This window comes from Myxocyprinus asiaticus, chromosome 41 (assembly GCF_019703515.2).
Source record: "Myxocyprinus asiaticus isolate MX2 ecotype Aquarium Trade chromosome 41, UBuf_Myxa_2, whole genome shotgun sequence".
NCBI lineage: Eukaryota > Metazoa > Chordata > Actinopteri > Cypriniformes > Catostomidae > Myxocyprinus > Myxocyprinus asiaticus.
In genome coordinates this window covers 2,879,479-2,898,108 of record NC_059384.1, presented here as the reverse complement: position 1 = coordinate 2,898,108, position 18,630 = coordinate 2,879,479, and the positions used below count along the sequence as shown (strand labels likewise).

At 40.7% G+C, this 18,630-nt stretch overlaps 2 protein-coding genes across 5 annotated transcripts in view; one reads left to right on the top strand and one right to left on the bottom strand.

Annotated features, from left to right (window-relative positions):
* The window catches only part of LOC127432147 (uncharacterized), a 28,448-nt gene extending 26,336 nt beyond the window's left edge, over positions 1–2,112 (bottom strand). Inside the window, exon 1 of one of the 4 annotated variants that reach the window (XM_051682997.1) lies at positions 2,047–2,112. The gene's annotated coding sequence lies outside the window, so the exon portion shown is untranslated. Of the gene's footprint in view, positions 1–1,617; positions 1,635–2,046 lie in introns of those variants that run through there. The other 3 variants (XM_051682991.1, XM_051682995.1, XM_051682992.1) reach the window with 3 other exon arrangements.
* Positions 2,113–13,346: 11,234 nt separating this feature from the next.
* The window catches only part of LOC127432051 (SH3 and multiple ankyrin repeat domains protein 1-like), a 71,413-nt gene continuing 66,129 nt past the window's right edge, over positions 13,347–18,630 (top strand). The window contains exon 1 of the mRNA XM_051682823.1: positions 13,347–13,527. The gene's annotated coding sequence lies outside the window, so the exon portion shown is untranslated. The remainder of the gene's footprint in view (positions 13,528–18,630) is intronic.

Genomic DNA, 18,630 nt, shown 5'->3' with positions numbered 1-18,630 from the left:
GGCGTTTCATCAATATCATGTGGTCATTGCGAATGAGCAGACTCTGGACACTGCCATCTCACTTGACGCCGAAAAGGCATTTGATATGGTAGAATGGGATTATCTTTTTAAGATTTTGGAAATATACGGGTTCGGGAAGACTTTTATTGGATGGATTAAGTTACTTTATAGACACCTGGTAGCAGCGGTACAAACAAATGGATTAATTTCAGATTATTTTACTCTGGACAGGGGCACCCAGCAGGGTTGCCCTCTTTCCTTATTATTGTTCTGTCTTGCCCTGGAACCATTAGCAGCCATGATAAGTAGGGAAGATGATTTTCCAGGGGTGATGGCAGGAGGTATGGCACATAAGCTTTTGCTTTATGCAGATGATATTTTATTATTTGTCTCCGACCCTACTAGATCTATGCCTTGCCTCCACAGAATTATTAAATCCTTTTCTAATTTCTCAGGATACAGAGTCAATTGGTCTAAATCCGAAGCTTTGGCTCTGACAGCGTACTGCCCAGTAACGGCTTTTCAGCCAGGTGCTCTCCAGTGGCCCAAACAGGGCATTAAATATTTGGGCATTTTATTCCCAGCAAATTTGTGTAATTTAGTTAGTTAATTTTGACCCCTTAATAAAAAGGTTTGCGCATTGTGGGCAGGTGGGCTTCATTACATTTATCTGTGATTGGGAAGGTTAATGTTATTAAAATGAATTGTATTCCAAAATTCAACTACCTGTTACAGTCTCTCCATGTAGATGCCCCCCTCTCTTATTTCAAGCAATTTGATAGCATAGCATGTCCTTTATTTGGAATGGTAAGCGTCCCAGATTACATTTCAATAAGTTACATAGGCTGATTGACAAAGGTGGGCTAGGCCTACCCAAGATTATGTTTTATTATTATGCATTCAGTCTCAGACATTTGGCTCATTGGTCGTTTCCACCTGAGAGAGCCCCTCCCTGGTTTGGTATTGAACAGGAAGTTTTTCCCCTATTCTTCCATTGCAAAGCCTTTCTATTAAACTAACCGGAGAAGTTAAGTCACACCCCGTTATCTCACATTTGCACTCGGTATGGACAAAAGAGTCCAGAATGTTTAATGCAGACATTTATTTAAATATTGCCTCGAGCATATGGCTAAACACAAAATTACATATTAATAAGTCCCCTTTCTGCTGGTCAGAGTGGACTGTAAGGGGAGGTTAATAAGCTTGCTGACCTATATGAGAGTGGAGTGTTGAGATCGTTTGAAAATGTGGTCCAACATTTCAGGATTGCTAGATCTCTCACCTGGCGAGTTCTACTTAACACAACAAAGCTAGTCACGTGGTCAATAGAAACTAAAGTGTGACTTCCGTGCACCGCAAATAAATTATGCTGCACTTTAGCAATAAATAATACCCTAAAACAAGTGAAGCACTGTTTATAAACACCAAAAACCACGATAGTTATCACTAAACCACTAAATCTAGCAATGAATAACCTGGGACAGGTCAAAACAATATAGCACACATACACCAACCTACATATAAGCGACGCGAGTTCAAGACAGTAAACAAACAGCACAAGTCTAGCAATGAATACCACTCTTCAACAAAGTAAAACCATGAAATAAACACACTTACACGCAACTGCAGACTCCTGTAGACTATGGATCCAATGGTTTAAATATCTTACCTGGCGCTGGACACGCCTTAATGCTATTTGCGCAACAAAGCTAGTCACGTGGTCAACAGAAACCAAGGGTCGCGCGAGGTGACAAGTGTGACTTCCGTGCACCGCAAATAAATTATGCTGCACTTTAGCAATAAATAATACCCTAAAACAAGAGAAGCACTGTTTATAAACACTAAAAACCACGATAGTTTTACACACACTGGACAAATCAACGCTAAATCTAGCAGTAAATAACCTGGGACACGTCAAAACAATATAGCAGACGTACACCAACCTACGTATAAGCGACGCGAGTTCAAGACAGTAAACAAACAGCACAAGTCTAGCAATGAATACCACTCTTCAACAAAGTAAAACAATGAAATAAACACACTTACTCGCAACTGCAGACTCCTGTAGATAAATTGCTCATCCTGGATGACGATGGATCCAACAGTTTAAATATCTTACCTGGCGCTGGACACGCCTTAATGCTACTTGCGCAACAAAGCTAGTCACGTGGTCAACAGAAACCAAGGGTCGCGCGAGGTGACAAGTGTGACTTCCGTGCAACTGAGTAATATCTAATGAATGACTAATATTGTAAATATTGGACTAAGGGTCAGTGGTATGAATTAGACACATGTTCGGCATTTTGTTTGCATTTTGCTGGTTATTCAGTGTGGAGAGCCCAGAACATGATCTTATTTGACTCATTCCAGTAATTTGACTTTAATGTTTAAAACAGTAGCATTAAACCACTTTAAAATGCATTTACAGACAGAAAGATAACTAAAATTAAGGGTTTTATTTTTATTGACCAATAGGCTTAATTAGTGGTGTCAAACCAGCTGAGAACCATTTTGACCAGGCTTGGAGACCAGGTTAAACCATCACAAACAGGTAAACCAGATTAGGCTGGTTTAAACTGTTTTTTATCAGCAGGGACATATGATGTAACTGTGCTTCTGAAAAAATATTTTCAAAAGCACAGGTTTGATCTGCCATGATTTTAAAGCATAAACTGGTAAAAGATCGGAAGTATTGAGATTATCTACTGTCATGTGGCTCTAATTTAAGAACGGCGAGCTTTGAAGTTATAGTGAGAGGACGGGGTGGGACTGGTGTCCATTTTCAAGGGTCAAAAAACAGGCCAGCAGTGATTCTGTGCTTAACACTGGTAGCAAACAGGCCATTTTCGATTCCGTTTTGGAGGGGGCACATTAAAGAAAGACATGTATTTGTAAGGGTTTGTGTAGGGATGAGGCAAGAGAGAGGATCCAAATGCAGCTCTTTTAATGGATAACAAACAAAAGGAGGAGGTAAATTAATGAAGACGGAAACCATAAACACAACAGCGGTATGCTAGCATACGAACAAGAACCACCAAAGGAACAAGAGGGCATATATACACACAAGGGCTAACAAGATGATGGGGAACACCTGTGATACAATTAGGGCACTGAGACAATGGAGAGAAACAAAGGAACTTTCAAAATAAGAGTCTCTACAGGAGTCCAATACCTGACAGTATTAGTTATTAGCTAGCAGGTCTGTGACTTAGTATGTGGCTCCAACAGTGTGGCAGGGGAACTCTGATAGACCTATTTACAGAAGCCTGGCTAAAATAGAGAAAGCATTGAAAAAGACTTTCATGAGACACCAAACACACTGTTTAAAACAGGACCGCCTATGTTCACCTAAACTATTCTATGTTCTAGGAAACCCAATAAAGTTCAAAGATGGATTATTCCTAGTAAAGTTGTAAAAGTCCACCACACAAAAGTCTGCCACTGATATAGAGATATAAATATAGTCACTGCTAAAGGGCATTGCTTGGCAAAATGTGCAGTGAAGTATATTATCAAATAGCAGATATTACGATAACACTTTTTATGAAGCCAATATTAATAATGCATTGTAAAGCCATTATACTGTAAATGCATTATACTGCATTCATAATGTCTCATAATACACCTTATAATAAGTTATAGCTACTCATAATTAATTATAACTACAGTTAAAATACATTATAAGACTTACCCTATTCATAGTTATACTCAAAGGGTATAATGCACTATAACACAAGCAGCATCCAATTTTAATGCAGCAGAAGTTAATAAAGTTAATGGTATAAGTGATGTATAATGTAAGCAGTTAAAAGTTTTTATGACATGATTATATTATAAGCGGTTATAATAATATATTATTAAAAGCAATATCTTCTTATAAACAGCCATAACATAAACTTGTAACATATATTACAATCAAACTTATATAATGGAAGTTATTTATAAAATAATCTCCAAATAAGATGCACAAACATGAAAGTTTATTGAATAGAGCCCAGTATAGAATCTTTATTTATTTATTTATTTATTTATATATTTTTTATTTACTGTAAGATTGGCTTCATGTGTGATCAACAATGAAAAAAAATATTTTAAAAAATTGGTATTTTTTTACCTTTTGTAATATCTCAAAATTTGCACTGAATGTGTGTTATTTTGTATTTTGTCACTTTACTTAAAGCATACCTACTATAGGCTTATATATCAAATCAAATCAAATCAAAATCAAATCACTTTATTGTCACACAGCCATATACACAAGTGCAATGGTGTGTGAAATTCTTGGGTGCAGTTCCGATCAACATAGCAGTCGTGACAGTGATGAGACATATACCAATTTACAATAACATCAAATTAACACAACACAATTTAAACATCTGTTATACACATAATTACACACAACAATATACAAATAATAACATACACTGTACAGTATACAATACGCTGTTTTTTTTTTTTTTTTTTTTTTACCATATAGATACACATTATTCAATAAAAATAAAAAATTAAAATATATATATATATAAAAAAATATATATATATATATATATATATATATATATATATATATATATATATATATATATAGAATGTACAGTATTGTACTGTATTGACATTCAGGCTGTCGGTTGATAGTCAGTTGTTAAGAGAGACATAATATAATAATAATAATATAATTTATGACAGTCCGGTGTGAGATATAAGAGTAAGAGTAATAAAGTGCAGTGCTGATGTATTTTGATCGTGGGAGATCAAGAGTTCAGAAGTCTGATTGCTTGGGGGAAGACGCTATCATGGAGTCGGCTGGTGTGGGTCCTGATGCTGCGATACCGCCTGCCTGATGGTAGCAGTGAGAACAGCCCATGGCTCGGGTGGCTGGAGTCTCTGATGATCCTCCGAGCTTTTTTCACACACCGCCTTGTATATATTTCCTGGAGGGAGGGAAGCTCACCTCCGATGATGTGTTTGGCAGTTCGCACCACCCTTTGCAGTGCTTTGCGGTTGTGGGCGGTGCTATTGCCGTACCAGGCGGAGATACAGCCAGTCAGGATGCTCTCCACAGTGCAGGTGTAGAACCGTGTGAGGATGTGGCGGTTCATTCCAAACTTCCTCAGCCGTCTCAGGAAGAAGAGGCGCTGATGAGCCTTCTTCACAGCGACTTCAGTGTGGACGGACCATGTGAGTTCCTTAGTGATGTGGACACCCAGGAACTTGAAGCTGCTGACTCTCTCCACTGGTGCTCCATTGATGGTGATGGGACTGTGTTCTCTGTCTTTTCTTCTGAAGTCCACCACAAGCTCCTTTGTCTTACTGACGTTGAGGGAGAGGTTGTGCTCCTGACACCAGTGTGTCAGAGTGTGCACCTCCTCTCTGTAGGCTGTTTCATCATTGTCAGTGATCAGACCTACCACCGTCGTGTCATCAGCAAACTTAATGATGGCATTGGAGCTATGTGTTGCCACACAGTCATGTGTGTACAAGGAATACAGTAGTGGGCTGAGAACACAGCCCTGTGGGGCTCCAGTGTTGAGGATCAGTGATGAGGAGATGTTGCTGCCTATTCTAACCACCTGGCGTCTGCTTGACAGGAAGTCCAGGATCCAGCTGCACAGCGAGCTGTTTAAGCCCAGAGCCCGGAGTTTCTCATCTAGCTTGGAGGGCACTATGGTGTTGAATGCTGAGCTGTAGTCTACAAACAACATTCTCACATAAGTGTTCTTTTTTTCCAGGTGGGAGAGAGCAGTGTGTATTGTAGATGCAATGGCATCATCAGTGGAGCGGTTGTTGCGGTAAGCAAACTGCAGCGGGTCAAGATTGAGTGGCAAGACAGAGCAGATGTAATCTCTGATTAGTCTCTCAAAACATTTGCTGATGATGGGGGTCAGAGCAACAGGACGCCAGTCATTTAAACAAGTTATTTTTGATTGTTTTGGAACAGGCACAACGGTGGATGTTTTAAAGCATGTGGGAACTACAGACAAAGAGAGGGAAAGGTTGAAAATGTCCGTAAAAACACCAGCCAGCTGGTTCGCGCATGCTCTGATGACGCGGCCCGGAATGCCGTCTGGGCCCGCGGCTTTGCGGATATTCACCCTTCGGAAGGATCGGGTTACATCCGCTACAGAGACGGAGAGTGAACTAACCTCTGTAGCTTCGGCCGTGAGAGCTCTCTCCGCGAGGGCGGTGTTATTTCCCTCGAAACGAGCATAAAAAGTATTTAGCTCATCCGGTAGAGAGGCAGCGGTGTTCATGGCGGAGTTTTTATTCCCTTTAAAGTCCGTGATGATGTTAATTCCCTGCCACATGCTTCTAGAGTTGGTGGTGTTAAACTGTCCTTCAATCTTGCTCCTATACTGGCGTTTTGGTGTTTTGATAGTTTTTCGGAGGGCATAACTGGCTTGTTTATGCTCCTCCGCGTTCCCGGAATTAAAAGCGGAGGTCCGCACATTAAGTGCCGCGCGAACATCGCTATTGATCCATGGCTTCTGATTCGGATAGATCCGTATTGTCCTGGTCGGAATCACTTCCTCTACGCACGTTCTGATGAAACACATTACGCTATCAGCGTAAAGCTCGATGTCGTCATCAGAGGCGGACCGGAACATCTCCCAATCCGTGTGATCAAAACAGTCTTGTAGCATAGAGTCTGATTGGTCCGACCAGCACTGGATCGTTCTGAGGGTGGGTGCTTCCTGTTTCAGTTTCTGCCTGTAAGCGGGCAGAAGCAGAATGGAAGAGTGGTCCGATTTGCCAAATGGTGGGCGGGGGAGGGATTTGTAGCCATCCCGGAACGGAGAGTAGCAATGATCCAAAACCCGGTCCCCTCGTGTGTTGAAACTAATGTGCTGGTGATATTTTGGTGCGACTGATTTTAAACTGGCTTTGTTAAAGTCCCCGGTCACAATGAACGCAGCCTCAGGGTGCGCGGTTTCCTGCTCACTTATACTCCCATACAGTTCCTTGAGTGCCCGGTCTGTGTCGGCTTGTGGGGGAATGTACACAGCAGTGATAATGACCGCTGTGAATTCCCTCGGTAGCCAGAATGGTCGACACAGAAGCATAAGAAATTCCAGATCAGGAGAACAGAAAGACTTGATAGAATGTATGTTCCTCTGATCGCACCAGGATTTGTTGATCATAAAACATACACCACCTCCTCTAGTTTTACCTGAGAGGTCTTTCGCTCTGTCCGCTCGGAGCATGGAGAACCCCGCGGGTTCAATGGCTGAGTCTGGAATCTCCGCAGACATCCAAGTTTCCGTAAGGCAGATAATGCAGCAGTCCCTCGTCTCTCGTTGGAAAGAGATCCGCGCTTTCAGCTCGCAGAGCTTGTTATCCAGAGACTGAACATTTGCCAGTAGAATAGTGGGTAGCGGGGGTCGATTTGCGCGGCGTCTTACTCTGATGAGAACGCCGGCTCTGTTTCCCCTTTTCCTCCTGCGTTTCCGCGGCCGTGCTGCCCAGACAAAGGGCTCCGCTTGCGTGTTTGTAAACAGCAGATCGGCATTAAGGAATGTGAAGTCCGGTTTTCGGTGTGAGATCGCTGAACCAATGTCCAAAAGTGTTTGTCTGTTATAGACAATAAGGCAGACAACATCCAAGACAAAAAACATAAGAATTGTAAACAAAACAAACAAACCATTGCTATGTTGTGTCGGAGCTCGCATCGCAGCAGCCATACCCGGCGCCATCTTGAGTCCGGATTTTATAGTCACTATGCAGCAGATGCCACAAACTACATTTCATTTCAGTATGCCTAAGCAAGTTTTTTTTTAATAAGGATCATGTAATGTCGTATATTATCAATAGGTTTACATCACTCTTCTGTTGAGTTATTTTATAATAGTTTATACAGTGTTTACAATACTAAAGTAATATTTTGAAATTCATGGCATGTGTAAACCAACAGTTTTGACAACTAGACTGTTTAAACATCTCATGTTGGATGTAATTCAAAAAAAGTTTTCACCTGAAGACCCTAAAGACATGTTATTATACATGCATTTGTTAAATCAACATACTCCATACAAACACTTTACTAACTACACACAAGCACAAACAAACACTGTTCTGACACACTATTTGTAGCTAGCTGCATGTATTTCACTATTCATTATGCTTTAGATGTGTCAAAGTAATGTCCACACAATAGCAAAAATAAGAGATAAACTCAGCATAGAAAAAAAGCCTTAACCATGAAGTTTCGTTATTTTAAAACTATGATTTATATGCAACATTCTGTAGTCACATGTCACATACCATTAAACCCCAGAACTGTATTGCGATCAGGCCCGTTTCCAGATCAAAATCACTGAGGGTGCTTCTGAAAATAGTGGGGGTGCTCTGTATAAAGTGGAGATGTATCATAAATACACATTTTTTAATAGATTAAATCATGTTTAAATGCTACTTAAACAACGTAAAGAAAATGTATTTTTTTTCATGTGCAAAACATTTATTGCTTCGGGGGTTTTTTCCCCCATGATCTGTCACTGAAAATGGCAGCAAAATTCTGCGCCTGCAGATCAGGACATACTGATTTGCAAAATTATACACGTTTATAAGTTTTGATGCAGCATTTTGTGCATTCACAAAATGCGAGGATTTTTGAGTGTTTGCTGGTATTCAAGAAAATCTGCTTGCCAATTTACAGTATTAGACTTACATATTCAATTAAGCAGGGGTGTGCAATTATTTTGGTACAGGGGCCACATCAACTGTTAAGTAGAACATGCAACAGAGAAGATAAAGTTCTGCATAGTTGTATCTTTTAAGCCCAGACATGCACTCAATGAATGATGCACAGTTTTTTGAAGTGTAAACTGATTGGACCATTCTGCGATTGCTTGAAGTTTTGCTGCTATACTTTCTATCATGTGTTAGTAACTGAATAAAGGCTGAATACATTTATTAATTGATTATTTTAGTATTCAATTGAACACTCTATATCAGGAGTCTGGTTTAATAGTAAAATAAAATATTCGGGAAAGAGATTCTAAAAGCTTATTTTAATGTTGGCCACAAAGTGGACCCGTTTACTTGTTTATTCTCAGAACATTATCAACCTGTTTACACGCTCATGGGTCATGATGTGGGTCTTGCCAGTGTTTGGCACCCCATTGAGCACACAACTGAATAAAACAGGCTGTGTGACACTGATAAATGATTACTGTCAGAGTAACATTCACATAGATGTGAGGGACTTCAGCATTTTACAAATAACGCAAAGAATAAATATATTCCACTCTCACTTGGTTTTACTCGCATGTCCCCTCCGTGCACTATTGAGCGCTAAGTTGTTGTTTGTTTGTTTTTTGCGGAGAGAATGTGTTGAGGATGATAAATTGAGGATGTCATAAGGCGAAATATTTCCTATTTGTGCATGTATAAATCTCAGATTGGGGTGTTGCATATATTATCAGGCAACCCTGAGCATATTAAAAGCTTGTGGATGCATGGTAGGTCCCAAAGCCAGATAAATGAAAGACAAAAAATATTCATAATAAATCGACCCGTGGGCAGTAGTTTGCCCTGGTCTGCAATTGAGGGTGCTCTAAGTTTCATTTTAGGGTGCTTAGCACCCTCAAGCACCCCTGTAGAACCGGGACTGATTACGATGTAAGTAATATTTAAATACTTAGATTTTATACTTATGTTTAGATAGATAGACAATACTAAGAAGCAGTTGACCTGGACGTTTGTTGGCTAATAAGTGAAATATCATCTGGTACTATGGCAAATACTTTTATTCCAGGTTTGGTGAAACTTTTTTTGCGGTTCGGTCAATGTACATCAGAGTTAATGTGTCTGTATGGCTTAACAACTTTACACATAAGAAAGACTAATCGCTGTGAATTTGATATTATAATGATGCCTTTAAAATGTGTATGTGTCAAAACTGACAGCTTTGTAAACTACAAACAAACACAACATTAAAAAAACAATTGATGACTTGGACCAAATAATAAAGAAAAGCAGCCAATAAGTGCCCAACATAGATGGGAACTCCTTCAATACTGTTTAAAAAGCATCCCAGGGTGATACCTCAAGAAGTTGGTTGAGAAAATGTCAAGAGTTCATGTCTGCAAATTCTAGACAAAGTGTGACTTCTTTGAAGATGCTAAAATATAACACAGTTATGATTTATTTTGGATTTTGTTTAGTCACAACGTAATTCACATAGTTCCATTTATTTATTACACACCAGCTTATTAAAGACATGCATGTATCAAACACAGAGCCATGATGAGTGATAAAATACATGTTAACAGAAACATATACCAGAGAAAAACAATGAACAATGTTTTAAAACAGTTTAATAATATTTTGCTTTGAAGAAAAAAAAAAAAAGACAATAAAAACTTTTGCTTGCCCTGTGGCTGCCTCCCAGGCCTCCGGACCCAGTCCCTGCCCTGTAGCCGCCTCCCAGGCCTCCTGACCAGTCCCTGCCCTGTGGCTGCCTCCCAGGCCTCCGGACCCAGTCCCTGCCCTGTAGCCGCCTCCCAGGCCTCCGGACCCAGTCCCTGCCCTGTAGCCGCCTCCCAGGCCTCCTGACCCGGTCCCTGCCCTGTGGCTGCCTCCCAGGCCTCCGGACCCAGTCCCTGCCCTGAAGCCGCCCTCCAGGCCTCCTGACCCAGTTCTTGCCCTGAAGCCTCCCCCCAGGCCTCTGGATCCATTCCCAGTCCTGAAGCCGCCCCCTAGGCCTCCTGATCATCCTCCTTGGTTCCCTCATCTTCTGCGTCACCCTACCCTCCTCATTCGTCGTTGGGCACCGGGAGTCGCCCTTTAAGTTATGGATGGACAGTTTATATATATATATAAGCTCTATAATTTAGGTTTCATAATTTAGTATAGGCACCGGTAAATCGCATTCAGTTGATAACGTATGGTCAATGCTAATGCTGTTAAACCCATAAATAAACACATTGAGGGCAGATGTGTACACAATACAACAGGGAAAAAACAGAAAAAGAAGTCAAACCATTTTTACTGACTTCTTGAACTGTTTGATTCACAAAAGTGCATCATATGACAGCAAAAACATGTGATGACAGTAAGCCCTCACTTTCTTTGAGAAGCTATTGTGCTTGCAAAATCACAATTTTACGATGTGAATGCACTTCATTCATAAAAATGATATTACTGTTCTGCATAGATGTTAAAAGCATTCACTAGTGAGTCTGGTGCCTTCCTTTTATGGCGTTTTCATGGCCATAGATTATGTTCAATGGAAATGAACATGTACACACCCCCTTTTTATGAATGTTTGGAATTTACTAACATACAAAGTGTTTCTTGTGTTTTCGGGAAGGTCCATTTTACGTGCAAATTACTCCCAATTTACTCATATATTTATGAGAGTTTCATGAATGAGGCCCATTGACTTTAACTGACCTGCTCAGCAATATTCCCTTCAAAGAGTTGCTCCGCCATGACGGTAGTTGACCTGAAAGGGATAACTGACAGTAGGACAGTTCACACTAATGTCTGGATTAGTGCTCCTCGCATTTTGGCATGTTTTATAACGCAACTACACACGAAAAAGAGCTTGCATAGCTAGAAGCGTACATAGAGGATGTATCGCTCTATTCTAATGTAGTTACGAGCCCAAATGTCAGAGAGGAAAAACAACAGTAGCTGCCGACACGGTATGGGCACGAATGGAGTTTCTAGGTGAAATGTCCACAGATTGGCGAGTTGTATTTTTTTGTTTTAAATGAAGGAAAACAGTCAACAGTAATGTGTAACGGTAGCTGGCTGATAGATAGCTGTGCAATGTGTGTAAACCTCACTCTCCTGACCTCAAGAGGTGCATTAGCGACTGACACTAGGGGCTGTAGCCTTTAGCCTCCTTGTTAGCGCACCCGCCTCCCATGACAGAGATGCCGGTTTGAGTCTCGTATGGAGCAGGTAGAACAGGAGCGTGACAATGGTGCCATGACCCAGATGGGAGTGAGGTTTAGGAGGGTGAGTGTACTGGTAGCCAGCTGATAGATAGCTGTGCAATGTGTATAAACCTCACTCTCCTGACCTCAAGAGGTGCATTAGCAACTGACACTAGGGGCTGTAGCCTTTAGCCTCCTTGTTAGCGCACCCGCCTCCCATGCCGGAGACACTGGTTCAAGTCCTGTACGGAGCGGGTAGAACAGGAGCATCACTATAGTGCCGTGACCCGGATGGGAGTGAGGTTTAGGAGGGTGAGTGTAACGGTGGCCAGCTGATAGCTGTGCAATGTGTATAAACCTCACTCTCCTGACCTCAAGAGATGCACTAGCGACTGACGCTAGGGGCTGTAGCCTTTACCCTCCTTGCTAGCGCACCCGCCTCCCATGCCGGAGACGCCAGTTCAAGTCCCGTACGGAGCGGGTAGAACAGGAGCGTCACAAATGCATATTTATTAATCTCTACTCACTAACCCAAACCTCAACCCTGAACCTAACCATCATTGGAGTAAAACTGTAATTTTAGAGCAAAAATGCAACTTTTGAATTGCACTTACCATCGTTTATGTGAACGTGATTACTTCCTGTGTCTCGGAAGTTGCGCAACAGACCATCAAAAGCACTACAGAGAAAAGGTGATCTGATGGGAGATGGGGCCTGTCTGTAAGTTTGTAGCATGGGGTCAATTTCAGGTTACATGAACATTTGGAAGCTACATGTCGAATTGTGTGATCATGTTGGTATTTGAGTTTGGACATGCACTGATGTAGCAGTTTAGCTAATACAAATTGAGCTCAATCAGCATTATTTGTGGGATTGAAGATCTCTCTCATAGAAGAGAGAGACCGATATTGACCCCTAAAGATGACAGATGATACTTTCACACTAGTATTCATCTAATTTACCAAAGCATGTCGCATAACCACACCGACACACTCATACACACAGTCAGGTTTCTAATTTATCAGTCCATGACCCACTTATGTTAGAGTGTGTGTGTGTGTGTGTGTGTGTGTGTGTCTGTGTGTGTGTGTGTGTGTGTGTGTGTGTGTGTTCAAGGGTATGAGTGTCAGCAAATGCAAAAAGCTCAGGGGAAACATATATTCTCAGGCATGTACACATACACACACATATAATGTATGTCTTGCATTATAGATATGAAACATTCATGTTTTCCTGTGTAGGTTTCAGTGGTTTTTGAGTATAACAGACGAGGTCTTCCCACAAAGCCACAGCAGGTCCGGATGAAACCAAAGCCTTAGATGCAAGCCGGTCTGATCTCCTCTTAGCATCAGAGTGTGTGTGTGTGTGTGTGTTGGAGAGGGAGGCTGAAGGGAGGAGTGTTGGAGAGCATGACAGCGGGAGAGATCAGAAAGAGAGATCGTTTCAGTGCTGGAGGTGATCTCGCATGGACAGAACGCTGGATGTGTCAGGGTCAAGGCTGCATTTGCTTTTCGTGACATTTTTCCTCTGGGTTTCTGGTTCTCTGGTCTCTCTGGACCTTATTTCTTCCCGACAGACCGCTTCTCTTGGAGCAAAGCAGATCTTCTGTCCTGGAATGAGGAAGATCACACTGAACATTCAGGTATTTCTGATGGATTTCCATTTGGATAGTGCGCAACTACTGTACTTGTGTGTCCGTATTGTTTCAATGAGCAATAGTAAAAGGAAAAAAGTGCTGGAAAATGTGACTCTTGGGATGTTTTATTGCATAGAGTGCAGTGAAAGATGACTTTGTGAAGTGTGACTACATTGCTTTGCATACAAACAGTTTAGTTTGTGTGTATGCATGTAATTAACAAGAATGCGGACTGCAGTAGTTATACATGCAGTGGTTTTGATTTCAGTGTAGGAGTGTGTGTGTGTGTGTGTGTGAGAGAGTGTGTGTGAGTGTGGGTGTGTGTGTGTGTGTGTGTGAGTGTGTGTGAGTGTGTGTGTGTGTGTGTGTGTGAGAGAATGTGTGTGTGTGAGTGTGAGTGTGTGTGTGTGTGTGTGTGTGTGTGAGTGTGTGTGTCTGTGTGTGTGAGTGTGTGTGAGTGTGTGTGTGTGTGTGTGTGTGTGTGTGTGTCTCTCTGTGTGTGTGTGTTTGTTTGTGTGTGTGTGTGAGAGTGTGTGTGTGTGTGTGTTTGTGTGTGTGTATGTGAGTGTGTGTGTGTGTCTGTGTGTGTGTGTGTTTGTGTGCATGTGAGTGTGTGAGAGTGTGTGTGTCTGTGTGTGTGTGGGCAAGTTTAAGTGGTTTACAAGGAAAAAATGTTAGGGTACAAACTGGTAATTACAAGGGTATTATGCTATAAATGTGGTTTATGAGGACATTTCTAGTGTCCCCATAATTCAAATTGCTTAAAAAAAAACATACTAAACAATGTTTTATTGAAAATGTAAAAATGCAGAAAGTTTTTCTGTGAGGGTTAGGTTTAGGGGTAGGGGTAGGGTTAGGGGATAGAATCTATAGTTTGTACAGTATAAAAATCATTATGTCTATGGAGAGTCCTCATAAGGATAGCCACACCAACAGCAGGTGTGTGTGTGTGTGTGTGTGTGTGTGTGTGTGTGCGCGTGTGTGTTTGCTCCAAATTGCGCTTTTAGAGAAAGTGGGTAAGTGTCTCTCTCTCTGTGTGTGTGTGTGTGTGTGTGTGTGTGTGTGTGTGTGCATGCACTGTTTCTCCTGGTTTGTGAGGCCTGCTGAGAGCAAAGGTAGGTCACAGCGAACAGCGAACATAATTATTCACTCAAACACTTATTTAGGGGGGAAAATAATATATGTAGCAAGAAGAAGAGACAAGTTATCTGTGTGTAAACAGTTCAAGCGGATTTTTACCCTAATTAACTATTCAATTTAAGTGCAATCAATTTAAGTGCATTTCACACTAGGCCCTGGATTTTTGATATTTTCTGGTACTTCTACGTCCTTTTTGGAGCTTGACGGCCTCTCATCACTATTTGCCTTCATTGTATGGAAAAGAGCAGCAGGAACATTCTGCATATCTTCTTTTGTCCTCCACTGAAGAATGAAAGTCACATAATTGCATTGACACATATTTGTTTGTTTGTTGCAACCGCTTCTAAAGTGTTCCAAAAATCATGTTTCGACTCTTGACTTTTGCTAGAGCGTAAAGTTGTAGATGTCAACATTCAGAAACTCAATTTAAATCTTAGAGTTTGATGTGTGTGTGTCTGTCTGTCTGTCAGCATCAGTCAGTCTATGATGTCATAGAGCTAAAGTCATTTTAAAGGAGTGGACGGACTGATTGTTGTGTGTTTTTGGGTTTTTGTTGTGTTGTAAGAGGATTTATTGTATTTGATGAAGAACCTACTTCTCAGCTGTTAAAAAAGTGCATTCTTAAGGTATGCAGGTGAGTAATAGGAATACATTACCATACATGCCCGTGACCCGAATATATGATGTAACAACAACAGTGAAAATAATCTACTCTGCTTATGTTAAACAAGTACAATTTATACAACTTTCTTGGCATATAGACACTTACAGTTAACACTTACAGTTAAAACAGCCGCCCGACTTGCAGTTCTCTGCCATTTTTTAAATTCAGTGTTTGAATGTGACATCGTCTCAGCTCCTGTGACATTTTGGGGTAGTACAGTGTCTAGTGGAAGAGCACTTCAGAATCTCGCTAAATGTATTTCTCGCCTACTGTTGTATGAATTCTGAGTATTCGGACATACTAGTCCATTGACGTACTGCTTTTGGCATACTTTATACAGTAGTAGCTACTAGGGATGTATTCATATTCAGACACAGCCTTGGTCTTGCGTTTTCTCTGGCCACAGTGGTTCTACACACATTTTGTTTGTCACACCGCTCATGCCCTGTTCTCTCTGCAGCATCATTTGCCTTCTGTCTCTGCTCATCCCAGTTTCCTCTCTGACTTCTCTTTTCTGTAGCTCTGACCCCTAGAGGTCACTGCTGGGGTTCCCTGTTTGTTTGGTTCCTTCGGTCGAGTCCCTGCTTATTCTTGTGTGACCATATTCTTAGATACTGTACAACAACAATATGCCTGTCACTTGATGTTGTTTGTGCATCAGCTGACCCTTTGCTTACTGTTGCATGCTTAGACAAGCTTTATAGAATGTCCCAAAGTAATACATTTGTTTAAAGCAAGTGGTAAATATTGAATAGCTATTATTCTTGAATGGCAAACACTTATTGCAGTCATCTGATAGTGATTACAATGGTAACATTAGTGTGAGTGAACAGAACTGTACTATTTTATTACTATGGCCTCTACTGTAACATGAATTAATACATACTGTAAATTATTTAACATAAGGGCTTGGTATTTAGTCAGTTTTTTTGTCTGTTTCTCTTCCAAAATGATTATATCGTTTCAGAAGACATCGATTAAACCACTTGAGTCGTATAGATTACCGTTATGCTGCCTTTATGTCATTTTCGGAGCTTGAAAATGTTGGACCCCATTGATTTGCATTTTTGGACAGAAACACATCATAGAGTACATCTGTCAAAAAATCTTAGTTTGTGTTCCGCAAAAGAAAGAAAGTCATACGAGTTTGAGATGGCATGAGGGTCAGTAAATGAGAGAATTTTCATTCCTTTAAATAGTTGTTTACTTTCAGTTTACTTTTAGTACACATTTAGGCTAGTGTAGTACTGTGTGTGTACTGTTCTTAATTTTAATGCTGTATGTCAGTCTAACTGTGACTGGTAGGTCACAAACATATTCTATATTATAAAAGTATTTCTTGCTTTTGGTGGATGAAACACATTAATTATAAATCTGTAGTTCAGGCCTCCTTTTCAGACGCCAATTCATCTGTCACCTGCAAACCAGCATACAGATGAGGGAACTTCTCCTTTCACTGCTATAAACATCATTCATGAACTCTGTGGTTTTAACAACTCACCTAAAAAATAAATATATATATACCTATATCGTACAGTATTGCTTTGATCCAGGTCATTCTTAACACGTAGCCTATATACCATTATCATACAGTTAAAGGCCAATTGACCACTATTCTGTTTAATTACAGTACAATACAAAGAGTCATTTACTATCTTCCTTGTGACTTATGTATACACTTGAAAAGTTGGTATAATAGCTACATATAAATGATTATAAATTATATAATTATCTGTTAATAAAGTATATAATAATAATAAATTGAAATCCACTTAGACATTCTCACATAGTTAAAAAAATAAATAAAATAAAAAATCTATTTATAATTTTAGACATTTTATCTTTTTAATTTGAATGTTTATGCAAAATCAGCATTTTAAAATGTGTTTAGATATGTCCACATTTTTGAGACAGCGTTGCGAAAATTGCAAACCACTAAGTTTCAGGCCCTGTTTTTTAGCCCATTGGTTGAAATCATCAAGAACAGTTTATGAACAGGAAACACAAAGTGGTTTTGTGTTTTCCTTATTGGCACAAGTGTAGAAAAGACCACCAACACTCAGCTAATTGTCTGTTATCTGCTCTGTCATTATTTTTTTACTTAAGTGATGGACAGTGTAACAGAGAGAGAGAGATAGAGAGAGAGAGAGAGAGAGAGAGACCATTGCTGGCCGTGGTTGCTCCACTTCTTTTTAACGGGTTATAAAAATGGGACAGTCTGTTCCATGGAAGTTCTCCAATTAAAGTTTCTGGGGACCAATTCACTGGAAATATATCTATATTCTCCCTGTCCTACATAGGACAGGGCGGCACGCTAAGTATGTGAGAAAATGATAGAGTACAATACAGGAAGTGTGTGCACAAAAAGGGCTTTTTCTAACAGAAACCGAGCAAGCTGAATGGACAGTTGGACATGTGATGCTTCAAAGGGATAGTTCACTCAAAAATTAAAACTGAGTAACGAAAATGAGCGATTATTATACGATTTTGTGTTGCATGTATACAACGTTACCTCCGTTCTTACCGGATTATCCAATGTGCGCAAATCACAGCAAAAGCTGAGAATGTAAATATAGTTTTCTTATGTTGTTGTTGAGATTTTTGGTAGTTCCATGTAAATGCACTCATTTACTCACCCTCATGTTGTTACAAACCTGTATTAATTACTTTTTGTGTGTGTGTGAGGAACACAAAGGAGTTAGCTAACAAAATGTCCAAGTTGCTTTTTTCCATATAATGAAAGCGAATGGTGACCACGACCACCCCGAATCCCTATCCACCTTCATTGTGTGGAAACATTACATTATGGACATTAAACTAGTGTTGGGTTTGAGTCCACCTTAGTCGAGTCCGAGTCAAGACCGAGTCTTTAAACAATTGAGTCCGGGTCCAAAAGGGGCAGAGTCAGACTCAAGACTGAGTCCATAACAGGCCGAGTTCGAGTCAAGTCTGAGTCTTTAAACAATCGAGTCAGAGTCAAGTCCAAGTCCAAAAGGGGCAGAGTCGGACTCAAGACCGAGTCCATAACAGGCCGAGTCCGAGTCAAGTCCGTGTCTTTAAACAGTCGAGTCTGAGTCAAGTCCAAGTCCAAAAGGGGCAGATTTGGACTCAAGACAGAGTCCATAACAGGCCGAGTCCGAGTCAAGTCCGAGTCTTTAAACAGTCGAATCCGAGTTGAGTCCGAGTCCAAAAGGTGCAGAGTCGGACTCAAGACAGAATCCAAAACAGGCCGAGTCCGAGTCAAGTCCGAGTCTTTAAACAATTGAGTCTGAGTCGAGTCCGAGTCCAAAAGGGGCAGAGTCGGA